Here is a 19,798-nt window from a genome sequence, read left to right as displayed (position 1 = left end):
CTGGATGGATGATGGATGTATGGACGGATGGATGGACAGAGAGACGAACTGGAAGACAGGCAGTAACAGGGAATATGACTTCCTTTCATTATTGCTACAGCAATTCCATATCATCCAGCTCTCTTTACGCTGATTCTACCCATGAAAAGCAATCTCAGATTTTAAAACTGTAGCTTTCCATGGGGCTGCCTCTGTCTGTAGAGCATGCAACCCTTAATCTTGGGGTTGCAAGTTGGAGCCCCACACTGAGCACAGAAATTACTTAATAAAAAAAGAAAGAAGAAGAGGATAAAACTATGGTTTTCCTACTGAAGAAAGGATGCATACACACCAGGGATATTCCTGTTTACTTGGAAAGCAGGTGTCACAGCAAACTGACACACTTGGCATTCTGACTTCATACCTGGTGATTTTTCTATAATACCACGCTGTTCTCTCTGTTCCACAAGGATACTGGCTATACCAATAAAACTAGGTTCCAAGTATCTCTCGGCCCTTAAGAAGATGAAGAAGCTCCCTAAGATCAAGACACGTATTGCCAACAGACCAGAAAGGCACTGCCTTTTCTCAGCCAGCCAGCACCTCTGGATCCCAGAGCTGTACACTAAGTCACGCCTCAGTCCCTCTTCCCACACACTCACACTGTTGATTCAACAAAGGACTTTGACGCAGAGGTTTTCATCAGAGATAAATGCTTCTCCATGCACATGGTCTATGTGCAAAGTTATATGACCCGCAGGCAGTTGTTAAGAAAGTGCAAGGTGCACATGGATGGGCTAAAGTCCACAGGTTTTCTGGGTAGGGAATCAGGACACCTGAGTATGAAGCCCTGGCAAAGTCCCCACCCTCAGCTGCAAGGTGGGAAGAGTGGCCTCAACGCCCTCTAACTTTCAGGACAGACAAGATACTACATCTGACAAGTGCAAAGGCCACAGCCGTGCTCATTGCGAAAGAGCCCTGTAGCCGGGACAGCAGAGATAGAGAATAAGCTAACTGCGGCAAGCCCGGAAGCCACATCTTTTGAAAGAACGAAAAAATGCTACAGATCAGTCATCAAGTAACTTCCAATCTTATCAAAAAGCTTCCCAACAGGAACAAATTCTAATCTTAGTTGTCAACCAATCAGCACATGGTCAGTAATTACTTTAAGTAATTAAGTACTTCAGCCACCTACAATAAGAGATCAGGGTTTCCTCCTCTCTAGAATGGAAACCACACCTTAAACCCATCACTTCAAACCAACTCCTTAAGTTCAGTTATCAGGAAATTAAAATAACTAAAACCAAGACAAACTATGACAAGTACCTCTTCCAAGGAATCCCTATCCTTATTTCCTTATCTCCTCTATGGCTCCTCCACTGTCAGAAACCACACCCTGAAGCAGACCCTGGGGTGCCTCTGCTTCTCCCACTGCTACGTGGTGGGCATCTGTTTACTCTCCCTGAGCTTCCATCTTCTCGGCACTTCAGAGACGGCCCACTTCAGAGACGGCCCGGCAGGAATCAATATGAAGCAGAAAAAAACAGGTGTCAAGAGACTTTGTTAAGTGTTAAGATATTTTACAATGAAGGGACCTCAGATCCAACAACCTTCCATTTTCTAGACTCAAATCAGTTACTGGACACTCACCATCTACTTCCGCTGTTCATTCAACAGACATTTACGGGGGACCCACTCCATTCCAGGTGCTATTCCAGGCACTAAGGCCCCGACAGTGAGCAAAGCAGCCCCAGCCCACGATCTGACCCGACTGCATTACGTTGCACCACAGGAGATACACATCACGGAGCAGCACACCACTGAGCATATCCTCTTAGACCCTGCAGGCCATGTGGATGATCTGGTCTTTTTTCTAAGAGAAATCAGAAGCCACTGAAGGGTTTTAAGCAGAAGGAATGACATGCTCAGAGCATTCTGGCTGCCTTGTACTAGCCCTGGGCTAGGTCTGGGATATGGCAAGAACAAATGCAGGCTCTTCCTCTACAAAAGTGAGGGGGGGAGGGGTAGGGTCACCAGGAAGTCATCATTTGTCACACAGTGTTATTATATGCTACAGCAGGGTGCCGTGGGAGCCTGTGGGGGAACAATCTACAAATGCTAGTGGACCGAAAGTGCTGGAGATACGGTGCCTAGAGGAAAGACAAAACACAGCCCCAGAAGGGACACACACACAAAAATATCTCAAAATAGTGAAAGTCACTAATTCCACATAACAAACTTTAGTGCCACAAAAAGAGACAGCATATTCTCCTGAATTTATTAACTTGTTTTCCATAAATATTTCATTACTCAGAAATGTATCAAAAGCACAGATTTCTCTTGACCTAGTTATCAATCTTATACAAGAGTGAGTGAGAATCATTGCATTCAATAAACACGAATTTAATTACATTCATTAATCTTTCTTTCATCTCTAATAAGATGATTTTCAAACAAAACTCTGACTGAGGCCAAACATACAAATTTCTTCTGATTACTCAAGTAATTGTCTTAACCTTCAAATAAAATCTTGTAATAGAAATATTTAAATCCTAAAGAGGAAAAGTATAATGTTGTATTAGTTCACATTAAAGACCCTCTATTTACATGGAATCACAAAACAAGGAACAGAAAGAACTTGGGAAAGCAGCCTTCATTTCCCGGACCAGCCGGAGTCAGGGCCCACCCTCAGGGTTACTCCATCCTCTCACTCACCAATAGCCAGTTGCTTTTGTGGGAGTCAAGGCTTGCATCTGTAGTCCCAACAAAGGCTGAGTTCTAAATAATCCAATCAAGAAATGGGCAGAGGATATGAACAGACATTTCTGCAAAGAAGATAACCAGATGGCCAACAGACACATGAAAAAGTGCTCCACATCACTCGGCATCATGGAAACACAAGTTGAAACCACAATGAGATACCACCTCACACCAGTCAGAATGGCTAAAATTAACACGTCAGGAAATTACAGATGCTGGAGAGGATGCAGAGAAAGGGGAACCCTCCTACACTGTGGGTGGGAATGCAAGCTGGTGCAACCACTCTGGAAAACAGCATGGAGGTTCCTCAAATAGAGCTACCCTACCGACCCAGCAATCGCACTACTGGGTATTTACCCTAAAAATACAAATGTAGTGATCTGAAGGGGCACGTGCACCCAAATGTTTATAGCAGCAATGTTCACAATAGCCAAACTATGGAAAGAACCTAGATGTCCATCAACAGAGGAATGGATAAAGAAGATGTTATATATATATATATATATACACACACACACATACATACATACAATGGAATACTATGCAGCCATCAAAAAAATGAAATCTTGCCATTTGCAATGACGTGGATGGAACTAGAGGGTATTATGCTTAGCGAAATAAGTCAATCAGAGAAAGACAATGACTATATGATCTCCCTGATATGAGGAAGTTGAGAGGCAACATGGGGGGTTTGGAGGGTAGGAAAAATATAAATGAAACAAGATGGGATCGGGAGGGAGAAAAACCATAAGAAACTCTTAATCTCACAAAATAAACTGAGGGTTGCCGGGGGGGGGGGGGTATGGACACTGGGGAAGGTGTGTGCTATGGTGAGTGCTGTGAAGTGTGTAAACCTGGCGATTCACAGACCTGTACCCCTGGGGCTAATAATGCCTTATATGTTAATAAAAAAATTAAAAAAAAAAAAAAAAAGGCTGAGTTCTGCCTGCCACCTGGGGGTTCCTACTAGCCACTGCCACCAAGGACATCTGAGTTTTAATATACTCCTTGTGCAATAACTCACATAACTTTCATAGACAATTAATAGCCCCCCAAAACATCCTACAGGCCCTCTAACAATGGCTGAAGAGAACATTAATCCAGCTCATGATTACTGGGTTTTCATGTATGAACCCTATGCTAAGACCCATTCTGCATCAACTCCTTGAAGCCTTTCAGGAATTGAGGTAAGTGCCATCACACTTCCTGTATCAATAAGAAAACAGAGGAGTGGTCACTTGCCCAAAGGCATGAGAGGTGAGTGGTAGAGTCAGGACCCAGACCCGCACTGGCCTGACTCCAGAGTCTTTAAGCTCTGCCCTATCACTCTGATGTCAGGAAATAAATCTCCTATAAAGAATATAAAGAACTAAAACTCGGCAGAAATACCGTGGGATGATTTGCCATTCTGGGTCTTCATGGCCTCTGCTCTCCTCCATAAGTGCACATGAAATAAGCCTGGCTTGTGCCTCCTCTTGGGGAAAAGTCATGGAATTGATCAGCGCAGGCGACCCAAAGAATACAAAGTGCTCACAATGGTGCAGGGTGGGAAACTACCTTCGGGAAGAGCTCATGTGAAAAAGGAGGAAACGCGTGTGGACAAACCCATAGCTTGCGGCCAACAGGGCCTATGAGGGGTGTCCCTAGGACTCCTTGAGCATTTTGTGATTTCAGAGCTGGTTTCTCGGGTATCGTGACCACCACCTTCACCACCCCACTAGCACCATTACCATCACACTAGAACCCAGAGAAAACAGACAAAGAGGTGCTTCTCAGTGCTCCCTAAGAACCGTGGCTAAGAACCATGAGCAGTTTGTAAGCGTCAACTCTCTGTCAGGCCCCATGCTAAACATTCCACTGCATCATTTCACTGAATCTTCAGTAAACCAGTACACCAAGATTCACAGAGAGGGAGACACTTGCCCAAGGCCTTGTGTATGGAAGAACCGGAATCTGAGCCCAGGTCTGCCTGGCTCCAGAGCATGAATCTGCTTGGCCATTTCATTCAAGGTCTTCTGTCATAGTCAGTCGCCTTCTGGTCACCTTCTGTTTGCATGTGGTTCTTCCACCAACCATGAGCTCCTCAAAGGCAGGCACAGAACTCCTTCATCTCCATATGCCCAGCATCCAGCAAAGGGTTTAGCACAAAGCAGGAACTCAGCAAGGCTGGTGAGTGATTGCCCACATAAAAGAAGTAAAACCCCCTCTCCTTTTAAGAAAGTGGCCCTAAAAATGCCCCAGGATGCCCCTCACAGAACCCACCCAACCAACTGCCCACTACCCCCGGTCAAAATCCACATACCACCTACTCAGCTCCCGTGAGCCTGTTCCTCCACAACCCCACTCCAAGGGAAGGATGAGCAGCCATTCTTCTGAGGAAAGGCAAGGCGGGCTTCAGCCAGTGTGAGCAGTTCATTTTTAGAGTCATGCTTTTATCTGCTTCCCCCTCTTGTCCTGGAGCCTCTGGAGAAATATTTCTTTTCTCTCCCATCTCCAAGACTTTTTGGACAAGTATCACCAGCCATACCCAAAGCCTATAGCTAGTGTATGGCACAAACACACCTGTCTCAGAGTCAGCACTCAAATACTTGGAAAGTGAAGGAACAGAGCCCAGAGACTGGGTTTCACCAGAGACCTGACAGCTTATCAGTAAGAGCTTGCCAACATTCAGCGGCCGTGATGGAGAGGAGGTCCATCACAATGGCCAAAAAGAACATACCCTGAAGTCTCAGCGGCAAAGAAAGCAGGAGAGTTTCCCTGTGCAGGGAGCAGCCGCAGACATAAAGCAACGCGTGCCGTAACACAACGCACACTCCGACCAAGGCAGGCACACAATGAAAGTCAAGGGAACACAAGCAGGAGTGGTCACTTGTGCCAAAAAGAACAGAGCAGGTTTCACAAAGGAGGGGATATTTGAGCTGGGAAGCCATTCCCAAATCACCGGAGGAGAAGTCATTGCTTCCAGCCTGAGCGACCCCCATACTGGTCACCACCTCAACATCGGGCCCACCATGCTGTTCTACGATAGGTGGCTTGTGTGCCTGTCTCCCTGCACAGTGTGTGGGCATCTCAAGGGCAAGGACTTTGGGCATTGCCCACGGCTCGCCCTCAACTGCCCAGTAAATACCTCCTGACAAAGAAGAGAAGAGTTTCCATCCGGTTTTTAACAACACAGCAGCTACCCCGTCCTGAGCATCTACTACAAGCTGCTATCGCTGCGAGTACTTGGTATGCATGATCTCATCTCTTCCACACAAAAACTCCAAAAGGCAGACTTTATTAACATCATCCATTTTGCAGATAAGGAAAGTAAAATTCAGAGAGATTAGAGACATTGTCCCAAGTCATGCAACCAGTAAGTAACAGCTGAACTTTGAGTCAAGGGCTGAATGGAAAATCAGTTTTCAATTACTAGTAAACAAATCCCTTTTCCTTTCTCTTTCTGTCATCTGCCTTGCATCCAGATACGTGGATTGCCTGTAATCTATTGTTCAATGGGACCAAAGCCATTTGTTTCCCAGAAAAGAAAAAGGGATGTCCCTTACTACTCTTCTCAACAATGACTGCTCACCAGTACTGAGTAAACATCATGGTGGGGAGGAGTGGGGGGCATAAGGACAAAACTGCTTACAACATCAATCAAAAACATTTATTAAGAAGGAACTGTATGGGGGCGCCTGGGTGGCTCAGTGGGTTGGGCCGCTGCCTTCGGCTCGGGTCATGATCTCAGGGTCCTGGGATCGAGCCCCACGTCGGGCTCTCTGCTCAGCAGGGAGCCTGCTTCCGCCTCTCTCTCTGCCTGCCTCTCTGCCTACTTGTGATTTCTCTCTGTCAGATAAAAAAAAAAAAAAAAAAAAAAAAAAAAATCTTTAAAAAAAAAAAAAGAAGGAACTGTATGTACCAATTGGAATATTTTCCAACGTTGAAACAATTTCCAAAACAGATCAAGTGACTAGACTAAGGAAAAAGAGTATGTACAGACACTATTCTTTGTGTAAGAGAAAGAATATATAATAAACAAGAAAATGGTAATAGTAGTTGCCCCTAGGGAAAAGGGCTGGCAGCTTGAGGCAAGAAAGACCCTTTTTACAATTTGTTCCCCTCTGGACTACTTGCCTTTCAAAAGAGAATCCATGTGTGATTTTTTTTTTTTTTTTACTTCTTAAAAAAATTTTAAATTAAAAACACCATTTAAAGACACCACTTTTTGCCAAGCCTCTCTCATATGCTCACATACATATAACAGCAACCATGAAAGTATGTATGCTTATGAACAAAAACTGGATGAACTTAATCTGTGGTAAGACAGGACTGTGAAACAGCTTTTGTCTTCTATGCTGAGGTTCACCAGTTTCAATAAAATGCTGCAATGTTTTGGCAAATAAATCAATAGAATTTTGAAGACAGAGATACAACATACATAGAAGCATCAGGGGCAATTTGCCACACCTTCTTCCTAAACTCCTTTATCTGTTCCTTCAACAACTTTTTTTTTTTTTTTTTTTTTTTTTTTTGACAGAGAGAGATCACAAGCAGGCAGAGAGGCAGGCAGAGAGAGAGGAGGAAGCAGGCTCCCTGCTGAGCGGAAAGCCCAATGTGGGGCTCGATCCCAGGACTCCGAGATCATGACCTGAGCCGAAGGCAGCGGCTTAACCCACTGAGCCACCCAGGCGCCCCATTCAACAACTATTTAATGAGCACCTACTGTATACTAGGCAAAGTGCTAGACAGATTTTTTTTTTTAAGAGAACTAAACAGGTCATTAATTTCTTCCCTCCTGCCTTTCAGGAAAATATGGACAGCATGCTAATGAGAAGAATGTCAGAGCAAGGACCACCCTTGATGTTCGTAGTCTAACACCGTCCTCATTCAACCTAGAAAATGGAGGACTGGGGAAGGGATTTGTTCAAGGTTACGTAAGAAGTAAAGGCCTCAGAATTACCAGTCCTGCTCTCCCTACATGCTTCATGCTGTTCAGTGGTGTTGAAAGATGAGCATGCAGGGCGAGGAGAAATGTACTCTAACACTCAGTGCCTGATATCTGATGCTTTCACATAACCTAGGTCATTTATTCTTCATAACCTCTCAAGGTGGGCATGATTATCCTTGCTTCACAAATAAGGAAAAAAACTTTGAGAAGCTGAGAAACTGGTGCATAAGGCTTCCAACACAGACCTGTCTGACTTGCAAGCCAGAGCCTTCGCCCTCCTTACTGAATAGGAAAATCGATTTTAAAAGGTAGTCTGGGGGATTTGGGCCTGCCTGGGTGGCTCAGTCAGTTGAGTGTCAAACTCTTGATTTCAGCTGAGGTCATGATCGCAGGGGTCCTGAGCTTTAGCCCCACCTCAGGCTCAGCGTGGAGTCTGCTTGAGAATCTCTCTCTCCCTCTGCCCCTCCCCGCCCTCATACTCTCTCCCTCCCTCTCTCTCTCTCTCTCTCTCAAATAAATAAATAAATAAATAAATCTTTAAAAAATTAAAAAATAAAAAGGTAAACTGGGGCTGGATCACAGAAAGCCTTGGTTTTAATATTTTCCATTAATGAAGTTTCTCTCTCAACCCTGGATGTTGTCACTCCAATAATAACAATCAAAAAGCTGACCCCCTCATTATTCAATGTATGTTCTAACTTCTGTGTGCCACCAAGTTTGGGCTTTCCTTTGAACCCACAGATGGTTATCCAGAGGGCAGCAATCTCTGAAAACCGTTTACACAGTTTCTGCTAGGACAGAAAGGGACATCGGACATATTGCTTCTAGACCTTCTGGATGCCTGCCATATAAACACAGGCCCCAGTAAGGACCCGTCCCTGAAATCCCATCCCATGATGCCACTGGGTCACCGCCACACCAGGTGAGTGGCAGGGACAGAGGTCAGCCCCATGGTGGTTGGCCTCTAAAAGTTTCATAGCTTCTAAAGTAAAGAAAAATGCAAGCCAGTGTAGGAGAAGCCTCCTCCTGCCTTGTCTCAGTCCATGCAATGCAGGTAGGAGAAATGACAGTTTGGAATGGTCAAACTGCCAGTGAATAGAGGTACTGTGTGCCAAAAGGTCACACACATGGGTACAGGACATCTTCAGGACAGGAGAGAGCCCTCTCAGCTTCATTTCTTCTCCCTGCCCCTGTAGGAAGCTAGTGAAATTCTCACATCCCCTTCTTTTTTGGGTCTTCTTCCTGGAATGTGGTAAAATCAGAGTTCCTACTTGGATCGGGAGGGGAAATTAGGCTCAAGCCTAAGCGTTATGATCCAGTTCAGAGTCCTCAATGGGGTTGGGGTCTAAAGGTCAGCAAACAAATGTTCCTCACTTTCCACCTGCCATTGCTCCCTGCCACAGCTCCCTCAGAGGTCTTGATCCAAGTCAGATCCGAGACTGTCTCTTGGGGACATTCTGCCACAAACCTCATCCCAAACTCAAATAAGAAAATGGTCTGCTAATTAGAAATACACCAAATCCAACCTCCCCTTTAAAACCTCAGTCCCTGGGGCGCCTGGGTGGCTCAGTGGGTTAAGCCGCTGCCTTCGGCTCAGGTCATGATCCCAGGTCCTGGGTTCAAGCCCCACGTCGGGCTCTCTGCTCAGCAGGGAGTCTGCTTCCTCCTCTCTCTCTGCCTGCCTCTCTGCCTACTTGTGATTTCTCTCTGTCAAATAAATAAATAAAATCTTTAAAAAAAAAAAAAACCTCAGTCCCTGAATCCAACATCCCCATCGGCAAAGAGGAAGGAGACTCATAACTTTACCCCAGCACTTGCTCGGTAAGCATTTTTCCATCCTATCCTCACAGGGCCCCTGGGAGGCACACAAGGCAGGTAGCATGACGGTCCATGCTCAGATGCTCGTTTTGCAAAGGAAAACACAAAGCTTGGAGAGTTAAAAGACTCTCTGGGGGTTACACAGAGGCAAAAGCTTCTGAGCCCTCATTTCTGTTCTTCCCCCTCACCGGGCTGCCATGTCAGTCTTTTGGAGACTGCCATTACTAAGAACTGCAGCAGCATCTGGTACCAGGACCCTTCAAGCTTCACACTAACTACCCTTCCAGCAAGCAACATTTCTCAACCACATTTCTAATCATCCAAAGGATGCCAGCCGCCGACCCCAATCGAGTCATGCCCCCAGCAACAGGGATATGAAAAACGACGCGCCCCACTTAATGCACAGCGTGGCAGAGAAGCCGCCAGCCTAATAACCGGGGCGGCAGACACCCAAATCAGCCTCAGGAGAGGCACAGGCAGGCCTGGCCAGCCCCTCTGGCCCGGCAGCAACCCTCGAAGCCTCCAGAATCTTCAGAGCCCAAAGCTCCTGAGCCCACCCCAAAAATCCCTAGACAACGGAGAGGGCTGCGTCCCTTTCTCCAGGGACCACTCACCCTCCGCCCGCTCCACACCTGGGGCACCGCTTCCGGACCTGCAACCACTCGGGGCCCCGCCCCCCGCCTCTGCAGGTCTCCCTGGCCCCGCCCTTTGCACCTGTGGTTTTTTCAGGCCGGGGCTCTCCAGAAGCTCCGGCCTCACCTGGCAGCCCCCTCCCACTGCCAAATCCGTGGTCCCACCTGGCCCCGCCCCCACACCTGCAGCCCCCCTCTGCCCCGCCCAACTGCCTCCACCAGCCCCGCCCCCCCACACCTGCGTCCTGTCTCCACCTCCACCCCCTCACTAGCTGCCTTTCCTACCCACCCCTCACCGGACCAGCCCACCTAAGGCCCCTCCGCCCGGCCCCCCGCGACCCTGAACCCGCCCGACACCATCCCTGCCCCTCTGGCCCCGCCTCCCGCCCCGAGGCCCCTCCCCGGCCCAGCGGTCCCTCCGGGTCCCGCCCCCCGCACCTGCAGCTCCCTGCGGCCCGGCCCTCAGGGCCCCGCCCCGCCCCTCCCCGCGGGCCGCTCCTCTCACCGCCCGCTCTCGCCGCCGCCGCCGCAGTCCCGGCCGGTCACCTTGACGCGAGCCGCAGTGGCTGCCGCCGCCTCCTCATGGCCCTGGGAGCGGCCCAGGCGGCAGCGGCGCCTTCGCTCGGAGGCCGGGGCCGGGCCGAGCCGGGCCGGGGCCGGGCCGGGCGCAGCTGGAGCGCGGGCCGACGCGGGAGCGGAGCCGGTGCCCAGCCGCAGTAGGAACCGTCCGCTCTTTGGGCCTGAGCGGCAGGCCGCGCAGCCAATGCGCTTGCGGCGCCGGACCAGTGCACCCAACCAGCTCGTCGCAGAGGCGGAGACACGCAAATCGGCTGGCTGGGCGCGCCAGTGCGCAGCCGCTGCAGCTTTGGTCCTCGCTGGCCCCGGCCTCCCCTCTAGCCTGCGGACGCCTTCTCAGCCTGTAAGGATGCTCCGCGGTCCGCACACCCCTCTCAGCGCCCCTCCACGCCCATCTCCTTCCTAGAAATACCAGTGCATCTTATTCCCCGTACATCCAGGCCTCTTGCAATTTCCCCTTGAGAACCCTACCTAGGATTCACCGTTTTGAACAAAAAACGGTTTTGTGAGAGACATCACCTTAATGTTCATTCTTTACAACTCAGAGGCAGGCACAGAACAGAGAACGTCAGAGCCAGAAGACACCTCAGAGAGCCTGGGGTCCTACCCATTTACTTTACAGCTGGGCAAAATCAGGCCCCACGAGGTGAAGGGACTTGCCCAAGACCACACAAGTGCAAAGCGGGGAAATGAGTCTGCCTCTAGTCCCCCTGCTCCCACATCCCTTACTCCGCCAGGCACTACGAGGTAGGCAGGGAGGTGAAGTTATTTGCTTCCGGTCGCAGAGTTGCAAAGACAATCTGTGAAACTGTGGAAGTCCAGAAGCACAGTGGGGACCCCCTCCGTCCTCCCTTACTCTGATTGATTCTTGAGCATGCAAACATGGAGAAGGTCATTTTGGCAATTTTCACATTCATTTGGAATCACCATCAGAGTATGGAAAGACTTGGTTCCTGTTTCCCAAAGCTTATAGAGGAAAAAGGAGAAGCAATCAAAAAGAAAGAAAAATCAGTGGAAATTAAACCATTTCTAAGTCTTCAGGGGTCTCTGAGGGAAATTTCTGCCATTTTGCACAAAGAAAATGATAATCATCAAAGAAGATACTTTTATTTTACTTCAGGAGAGCAAAAAGACAATGTATTGCAATGATTCTGCTCAAAGCCTCTCAATTCAGAAAGGCACAGGGCTGTGGTTGAATGCAAAAGCTGGGGGCACCTGGGTGGCTCAGTCATTAAGCGGTTGACTTTGGCTCAGGTCCTGATCCCAGGGTCCTGGGATTGAGCCCCTGCATCAGGCTCTCTGCTCAGCGGGAAGCCCACTTCTCCCTCTCCCACTCCCCCCTGATTGTGTTCCCTCTCTTGCTTTGTCTCTCTCTGTCAAATAAATAAAATATTTTTAAAAAATTAATTAAAAAAAAAAAAGAAAAAAACTTGGAGAGACAGTTACCTGAGTCCAAACTCTGGTTCTGCCACCAGCTAGCTGTATTCAGGCAAGCAAGTTACTTAATATCTCTGTGACTCAGTTTCTTTGTTGAAACTGAGTCTGGTGAAAATCAGAAAAGCCATTGGGAGGATTAAATGAGATGCTATGTGGAAGAACGCCTGGTAACTAAGAGGAGCTCAGTAAACATTAGTTATTTTTCTTTTTTTTTTTTTAAGATTTTATTTTTTTCATTTATTTGACAGATCACAAGTAGGCAGAGAGGCAGGCAGAGAGAGAGAGGAGGAGGAGGCAGGCTCCCCGCCGAGCAGAGAGCCCGATGCGGGACTCGATCCCAGGACCCTGAGATCATGACCTGAGCCAAAGGCAGAGGATTCAACCACTGAGCCACCCAGGCGCCCCATTAGTTATTTTTCTTTCTACCTCTGGGTATAGAGCAAGCACGGAAGGCATTTAGGACAGTGTTTGCAATATACGCTTGCTAAATGGCATTTATTATTTTTATTATGCTTGTGCATAGATTCTAAGTTTTCTTCGGTGAACATATTCTTTGCAATACATCAAAAAGTTATTGTAAACCCAATTGCAAAATGAGAAGAGGATCTGAAGAGATAGTTCCCCAAGAAGATATACAAATGGCTAATGCACATGTGGAAAAGTTCCACACTATCACCTGCCATCAGGGAAATGCAAATTAAAACTCCATTGAGGGGCGCCTGGGTGGCTCAGTTGGTTAAGCAACTGCCTTCGGCTCGGGTCGTGGTCCCAGAGTCCCGGGATTGAGTCCCACATGCAGCTCCCGGCTCCACAGGGAGTCTGCTTCTCCCTCTGACCTTCTCCCCTCTCATGCTCTCTCTCACTGTCTCGCTCTCAAATAAATAAAAATAAAATCTGGGACGCCTGGGTGGCTCAGTTGGTTAAGCAGCTGCCTTCGGCTCAGGTCATGATCCCAGCGTCCTGGGATCGAGTCCCACATCGGGCTCCTTGCTCATCAGGGAGCCTGCTTCTCCCTCTGCCTCTGCCTGCCATTCTGTCTGCCTGTGCTTGCTCTCTCTCCCTCTCTCTCTCTCACAAATAAATAAATAAAATCTTTAAAAAATAATAATAAAAATAAAAATAAAATCTTTAAAAAAAACTCCAATGAGATACCACTTCAAACCCATTAGGATGGCTAAAACAAATAAGATGGACAATAATAAGAGCTGGTGAGGAGTGGAGAAATTGGAATTCTCATACCCGGCTCGTAAGAATGCAAAATGGTGCGGCCACTTTGGAAAACAGCCTGGCCGTAGCTTAAAGGGTTAAACTTGGAGTTACCATATGACCCAGCAATTCCACTCTCAGATATATACCCAAAAGAAAACATACGTCTATACTCTTGTCCATTAATATTCATAACAGCATTATTCATAATATCCAAGAAGTGGAAATAACATAATGTCCATCAACAGATGAATGGATAACTAAAATGGGGCATATCCATATAAGGGAATTTAAAAAAAAAGTGAAGTTATGATACATGCTACAACAAGGATGAACCATGACAATATGCTGAATGAAAGAAGTCAGATCACATCTGATTCCACTTTATATGAAATGTCTAGAACAGGCAAGTCTATAGAGACAGAGAGTAGATTAGTGGTTTCTAGGGCTGGGGGGATGGAAGAATTGGGGGTAATGGCTAAGGCACACGAAGCTTCTTTTTAAGATGATGAAAATGTTCTAAAATTGATTGTGGGGATGGTTGTACAACTCTGTGAATATACCAAAAGCCATTGGATTGTACACTTTTCATGGATGAGTTATATAGTATATGGATTAAAGATTTTTTTAATTTATTATTATTTTTATTATGTTATGTTAGTCACCATACAGTATGTCACTAGTTTTTGATGTAGTGTTCCATGATTCATTGTTTACATATAACATCCAGTGATCCATGCAGTATGTGTTCTCCTTAATATCCCTCACTGGGCTAACCCATCCCTTGACCCCTGTCCTTTCTCAAACCCTCAGTTTGTTTCTCGGAGTCCACAGTCTCTCATGGTTTGTCTCCCCCTCTGATTCCCTGCCTTCATTTTTCCTTTCCTTCTCCTAATGTCCACCTTGCTATTCCTTATGTCCCACAAGTAAGTGAAACCATATATCTTAATAAAGCTGTTTTAAAAAAAGTTATGATGGGGTGCCTGGATGGCTTAATCACTTGAGCATCCAACTCTTGATTTGAGCTCAGGTCATGATTTCAGGGTCATGAGATGGAGCCACACATCAGGCTCCACAATCAGCAGGGAGTCTGTTTGAGATTCTCTCTCTCTCTTCTTTTCCCTCTGCACCGCCCCACTCTCTCATTAAAAATAAATAAATCTTTAAAAAATAAAAATTCAAAAATTCAGTTATCATAAAGTCTGATCAATCATGTCATTCCCATGCTCAAACAGAATGTAACAGAATATGAGAGGATCCAAGCTGCAGCCAGTAGAGTTTGGATTGCCTACCATCAACGTGTGATACACTGGTGTGTATGTGTACTCACACTGGTGGGGTGCTCTCATCATCTCATTTGTTTGAGTCACTCTCAATGAGGGAAAAGAACTTTTGAACCACCGGAGAAGAGGAGGCCTGGAGAAGTCATCAAGTGGCAATCTCCTAGGCCAGTGCCTCTGTCTTGACTTGTACTTCATGGAGAGTTAAGCTTTAGGATGGTTCAAAGAGCTGTTTTCATTAGAGATGCTAGTCAATAGGGAAGCTGTGATATACAGACTCTAGAATGGCCCCCACATCCTACACCTCCTGATGTCCTTGGCCTTCATGATCCCCTTTCCTGCATGTAGGGAGGATCTGACTTGTTTCTAACCAGTAGAATAATGAAAGTTTTTTAGGATGTATGTGATTATGTTACATAAGATTATGACCCATCTTGCTGGGAGACTCTCCTGCTGCCCTTGAAGACACAAACTGCCATATTGTCAGTTGCCCTAGAGGGAAAACCACTCAGCAAAGAACTGAGAGCAGCCTCCAGCCAACAGCCAGCAAGAAACTGGGGCCCTCAGTCCAGAAGCCTGCAAGGAACTAAATGACGCCAATAATCACAGGAGCTTAGAAGCACACCCTTCCCCTACCAAGCCTTGGATGACACTGGAGCCCTAGTCAACATCCTGACTACAGCCTTGTGAGACCCTGATGCAGAAGGCCCAGCTAAACTGAGCCAGATTCTTGACCTACAGAAACTTTGAGAGAATAAATGTGAGTTGTTTTAAGCTGTTCCACTTGTGATAAAATCGTTAATGTAGGAACGCATAACTCATACAGTGGCACAACCCATCCTGTCCCAAGATGGTGCCCAAGAGGCAGCTTCTGTGCAGAAGCCATCCATGCCCAGGTACAGCAAGGATTCTGGAATGCAGCACTCCTCCAGATCCTGGGGGCTTGTGTCTTTGGGGGCACCAGGAGGCAAAGGATAGGGTGTAGAAAACAATGCCATCATTGAGGTACAGATAGCAGTGGCAATGGGGAGATGCCCCAAAGAGGAAGCAGCTATCGATGTGGGCAGTAGAGGGGAAACTGGAAGAACAGGGGTTGAGAATAAAGTTTTCAATTCAGTCAGTTCTAGAAAATAATGACGGCTTTGCCACTTCCCAGCTATATGGCCTTAGAAAGGTTTCTCATGTATCAGAAGATAATGTTTAGAGTACCTATCTTGTAGGGTTCTCCTAAGGAAAAGTTCTCCTGGTGGCCAGGAGAATGCTCCTAGTAGACCTCCCACCATTGGGAGCTTATTTGACCAAGGGCCAGCTGCTACATTATGAAACCCAAAAGCATTTGCACTAAGGCAACACTACATATGGGCTACACTCAGTACATATGGGCTGTACCCAATGATGGACCATGGCAGGGGTTTTAATGCCGGCCTGCCCCAAGGTGGCCGTGGGACTCCTCTGGTAATCATCTTTGGTTCAAGGACTCCCCAGCAGCCTCACTGAACCTCCTTTAGACTGCATAATGGCATGGGATGCTTCTACACGCTTCCTTCCCTCTCTTCTTCACTTGGGGTCAGATTTGCATCACAGTCTCATGATTCTCTCAACCTTCCTCCCTGCCCATTTCCTCTAATAAGATCATCTCATGTTGAATCCTGTACGGCCTCTACTTCTCAGTGAATCTGGACTGACACAAACAGTACCAGGAGTGGTCAGGAAAAATAGATACTTAGGGGATGCAGATTTACCCACTGCCCACTTACCCACTGCCTAGCAGGCAGAGGTTGCTCTTCTAAGGAAACACGGGAAGTCCTTGGGACAAGATGATGGCTCAAATGTTAAAGATTTCACCATTGGTGACCTGGGGAACTATCTCTGGGGAGGAGAATCCTGGGATGGGTGTTGTGATGCCAGCATTTTAAAATATATGGGAAGAGGGGCACCTGGTTGGCTTAGTCAACTTAGTGTTGCTGTTTTCTTGAGGTCTTTTTCTTCTCATACAGACCATGTCTTGCAAGTCTATGTTTGGGTTCATTTTTCTTTGCATAATCCAAGGAATCATAAATCATGCCAAAGCCAGTTGTCTTGAGATCCTGATCTCAGGATCATGAGTTCAAGCCCCACGCTGGGTGAAGAGTTTACTTTTAAAAGGTTTTTAAATAAAATATATGGGAAGAACAGTACCTACAAAAAGAGAGGAAGTTGGTTGGTTACAGCCAAGTTGTATTACAGAAGGATAATGAGAGACTGAGGGTTGTCAAGGGACAGTTAATGGCTAAGGTTGAGAGCCAGGGAACTCTGGAGGCAGCTTCCAAGGAGGTCCTCATCACCTGTGTTGGTGGAAGGACAGACACATTGAGTGGCAGGCTGAAGATCTAATTGTTAGAATCTAGAGCTCCAGAAATATTTGGAGTTGTCGACTTGGTCAGCCAAGATGAGTCTGTTGGATGAAGGTCAGGGCCACAGTGGAGAAAACCTAGGATCCTAAAACATGGGACCGGAACATCTGGATGTATGTTCCTAAGGATATTGACTCTATGACGTGCACCCCAGGGCTCTCTGGGCTTGCCAAGCTAGAACACCTTTCCTTGGTAAGAACTGGACCCACCACAGTGCTGTTATCAGAAGAAGCCCTTCCCCAGAGGCAACAGGTGCCCCCACCTCCTCCCCAGCCTCCCAGGCTGGTAACTAGGGCTCAAACCCAGCAGAATGGGGAATGGGGAATGCATCAAGCCTGATAAGGTAAAAAATAAATGATACACCTGAAAAATGCAAGAATTAGCTAGCCAGCATGTGCTGAGAGAAGCCAGGGGAGTACCTCTGGGATAGGATTTTGTGGATGCTTTGTCAAGGAAGCTGGAATGCAAGACCAGGCAAGCAAGAATTCATTGACTCAAGGGGCACCTCGGTGGCTTGGTCAGGTAAACATCTGACTCTTGGTTTTGGATCATGTTATGATGTCACAAGTTGAGTTGTGAGTTTGAGCCCTGCATCTGACTCCGTGCTCAGCTGGGAGTCTACCTGAAGATTCTCTCCCTCTGCCCCTCCCCCAACTCCCTCTCACATGAGCTCTCTCAAATAAATTAATTAATTAAAAAAATACTTCATTGAGTCAGGAACATGTTCTTAAGACACTTTCTTTACCATGCTAGCGAGGATCCCAGCTACTAGAGTGGCTCAGAGAAGCCTGGAAAAAATAATGGTCCATTCTCAGTGGCATGGAAACACCTGAATTGCCCTAGTCGTTGGTAGAAGTGGGCATGCTGAAACAGACATACAGTGATCCTCACCATTAACGGTTTCCACCTTTGCAAATTAGCCTATTGCTAACATTTGTTTGTAAAGGTCACTCACATTGAGTTGCCTGATGTGCCCGTTCCCGGTAGAGGTGACACAAGGTGACATGCTACCTTCGTGTGCAGCCCTCACACAGTACACAGGTGTCCTTTTGGCAGACTATCCAGCACCATGTTTTTCATTTTTGTGCTTCTTTGGGTGATTTCACTGTTTAAAATTGATCTCTGGGTATAGTGATGGAGAACTGTAGAGCATCCCCAAGCACAGGAAGGCTGTGCTGGGCCTGAAGAGAAAGTGCATGTGTTAGGTAAACAGTTCCCGCACGAGTTCGAGTGCTGTTGTTCATGAGTTCAATGTCAACACATCAACAATACAGTTGATCTTCGCACAACATGCTTTTGCACCGCAAAAGTCCACTTATGCATGGATTTTTAAAATGATACCGTCCCATACTGCACATGTATTTTCTTTATGATTTTCTTAATAACATTTTCTTTTCTCTAGCTTCCACTACTGTAAAAATACAGTTTATAATACATATAACCTACAAAATATGTGTTAATTAACTGTTTATGTTGTTGGTAAGGTCAACAATAGGCTATTAGTAGTTAAGTTTTTGGAGAATCAAAAGTTTTGTGTGGATTTTCCACTGCACAGGGATCAACAGCCCTAAGTCTTGTGTTGTTAGGGGCAACTGTATATATCAAGTAAGGTGTCTGTAAACATAAATACACATAAAATAAGGTTAAAGGTGGATTGGCTGACAAAACGTGACCAGTGACTTGCAGGAACCTAACTCCATATTTCCCCCTAGGAAAGATGGTTTAGTATTCACTAACCTAGTGTTCACAGTGACACTATAGGGCATCACTCCTGCAAATAACTAGAGTTAGCTCTACTTCTCATTGATAGAATGAGAATCTAGCTAGTAACCCTTCTAGCAGGGAATGCTGGGGGTTGTAGCTCCCCTAAGTGTGCAGACCCTTCACACATGGGAGAGCACAGAAGGGGAATGGTATTAAGTTGCTGACAGAGAATCTGGCACAGTATGTTCAATTATTTAAGTGCTTCAGAAAAATATTAACAGTTTCCCTAAGTTTTACAACATACATCCTTCGTTAATTAGTCTCTTCTCAAAGAATATCATTTCACATATGACTTAAAGACCTTAATATCATGAGGAAACATGTGATGATGGAATGAAGGAGCTCCTATTCCTCGGGCTGAAGAGACAGGGAAGCAGAGGTTCTGATCACCAGTGACAGTGTGCGGGTGGGAGGGGAGGATCCCCACACCAGCAAGACATTCTTTGACACTGGCTGGGTGTCCTACAACTCAACTCCATACTGATACCAGCTACCCAGAGATCCCATCAGATCCCACAGGCTAAGGGCTCAAGGCTGCTCCCTACTTCAGCCGCCAGGCCAGGTGACACCTGTGCTTCAGACCCACTGGCCGTAAATCAAGGGTTCCCACGACCCCCTCCTTGAGTTCAGTTAATTTGCGAGAGTGGCTCACAGGACTCAGGAAACCAGTTTGCTCACTAGATTGCTGGTTTATTACAAAGGATAATAAAGAATACAAGTCAAGGGGCATCTAGGTGGCTCCGTAGGTTAAGCCTCTGCCTTCGGCTCAGGTCATGATCTTGGGATCCTGGGATAGAGCCCTGCATCAGGTTCCCTGCTCAGCAGGGAGTCTGCTTCTCCCTCTTCCTCCTGCTCATGCTCATTTTCTCAAATAAATAAAATCTTTTAAAAACAAACAAACAAAGAGGATACACATAAATAGTTAGATGAAGAGACACCTAAGTCAAGATCCTAAATGAACAAATAAATCTCTGTCCTTGTGAAGTTTAGGGGCCAATACAGGGCCATGTGGAAGTGTTCCGA

At 46.6% G+C, this 19,798-nt stretch overlaps 1 protein-coding gene across 14 annotated transcripts in view; it reads right to left on the bottom strand.

Annotated features, from left to right (window-relative positions):
* RALGPS1 (Ral GEF with PH domain and SH3 binding motif 1) overlaps nucleotides 1-11,004 on the bottom strand; it is a 275,034-nt gene extending 264,030 nt beyond the window's left edge. For 3 of the 14 annotated variants that reach the window (XM_047701131.1, XM_047701141.1, XM_047701133.1), the window contains exon 1: nucleotides 10,625-11,003. The gene's annotated coding sequence lies outside the window, so the exon portion shown is untranslated. Of the gene's footprint in view, nucleotides 1-10,101; nucleotides 10,193-10,557; nucleotides 10,578-10,624 lie in introns of those variants that run through there. The other 11 variants (XM_047701130.1, XM_047701143.1, XM_047701144.1 and 8 more) reach the window with 9 other exon arrangements.
* Between the last annotated feature and the right edge of the window lie 8,794 nt (nucleotides 11,005-19,798).

The sequence above is a fragment of the Lutra lutra genome, chromosome 13 (assembly GCF_902655055.1).
Source record: "Lutra lutra chromosome 13, mLutLut1.2, whole genome shotgun sequence".
Lineage (NCBI taxonomy): Eukaryota > Metazoa > Chordata > Mammalia > Carnivora > Mustelidae > Lutra > Lutra lutra.
Note: the sequence above shows the minus strand (reverse complement) of the source record. Positions and strands in the feature narration are given on the sequence as shown.